The following is a 1,641-nucleotide window of genomic DNA, read 5'->3' on the forward strand; positions in this document are numbered from 1 at the left end:
CCCCCCGGCAATTGAAGCAACACCAAAATACATTACTGGGATCTGATCAAACTAAAAAGCTTTTACACAGCCAAGAATACAGTAAGTAAAGCAAACAGACAGCCTTCAGAATGGAAAAGATTTTTGCAGGTTATGCTTCCGACAAAGGTCTGATAACTAGAATCTACAGAGAACTCAAACTAATCAATAAGAAAAGAACAAATAACCCCATTTCTATGCAGGCAAGAGACTTGGACAGAAACTTCTCTGATGAAGACAGGGCTAATGTGACCTTTTGGAAAGAAGTTTGGAGAACACTCAAGGAACTACAAGTAAACCTACTGTTTGATCCTGAAAATTCCTCTACTAGGTATATACCCAGATGATCAAAAATTATTTTACAACAAAGACATTTGCACCAGAATGTTTATTGCAGCCCAATTTATAATTGCCAAAATGTGGAAACAGCCCAAGTGCTCATTGGCCCATGAATGGATTAACAAATTGTAGTATATGTACACCGTGAAATGCTATACAGCCATAAAAAATATGGAGACTTCACATCTTTTATGTTTACCTGGATGGAACTACAACATAATCTTCTTAGTAAAGTATCTCAAGAATGAGGGGGAAAGTATCCAATGTACTCAATACTACTATGAAATCAATCTGTAATCACCTACACATTCATATGAATGGCAAACATAACCATAAAGTAGAAGGGAAGGGGGGTATAGGAAGAAGAAGAGTATTTGGGTATTGCATGATGCAATGGCACATTTCAAAACTATTAAGAAATGAGTATAATTGTGATGGATGTGTTACTTAGTTCAATGTAAGCATTTCACATTGTATATCAAAGCAGTACACTGAACCCCATTAATGCATCAATGTACAAAGTTATGATTTAATAAAAAATAATAAAATATTGTCCCAAAAGAGTCACTAAACTCAGTTGGATGTATGAAGTCAGGCACCTCCCCACCACCACTCCCTTCTCTCCCAGAAGCCTGTCAATAAGAGCCCCTGTGGATGCCATCTCTTTATTTGACTCTTTGTAGGTTTTCACTCAAACATCTTTTTAGTGAGGCCCTTGTTTCTGCCTCTCCTATATCAAAACTGCAAACTGCCCTCCTCATACACAGTGTGCTTAATATTTCAACCTACTTTGCCTATGTAGCAGCTTCATAAATCCAAGCCCTAGATTTACTTCATTCTCCTTGGCACCTAAGGTCATCTTCAGGGCAAATCCTCTGAGCCCATGAGCTGATTTTCCTCCTCTCTGGGAGAAGGCCACATCTATCTTATACACTATTCCCATCATTTCCTTTGTTTTCCCAACACACAGACATACCCGTGATAGCAGGTGTTATCTGCTCAGCTCACTGCCAGCACCTTGGTGCTAAGAAAAATAACTGGCATGTAGGATATGCCCAGTAAGTACTCACTGCATAGACAAATATTCCAAGGAAAGCTACCTCCTTTTCCTGGAGGCATAAAACACTTCTCAAACAGATTATCCATGTCCTTTGCCCCATCATGTCCTACATGTTTTCTACTCCTTCAGATCTAGCTCAAAACAGCAGCCTCACTCAGAAGTCTTTGGGGAAAAAAATCCCTCTGTCTACACATATTTCTAGTGCAAGATCACCATGATAGAGT

At 39.0% G+C, this 1,641-nt stretch overlaps 1 protein-coding gene across 1 annotated transcript in view; it reads right to left on the minus strand.

Annotated features, from left to right (window-relative positions):
• Positions 1 to 1,641, minus strand: part of NLRP13 (NLR family pyrin domain containing 13) — a 30,236-nt gene that overhangs the window by 19,480 nt on the left and 9,115 nt on the right. The window lies entirely within an intron of this gene.

Source organism: Otolemur garnettii, unplaced genomic scaffold (assembly GCF_000181295.1).
Source record: "Otolemur garnettii isolate 467f Iridium unplaced genomic scaffold, OtoGar3 scaffold00264, whole genome shotgun sequence".
In the NCBI taxonomy this organism is placed as follows: Eukaryota; Metazoa; Chordata; class Mammalia; order Primates; family Galagidae; genus Otolemur; species Otolemur garnettii.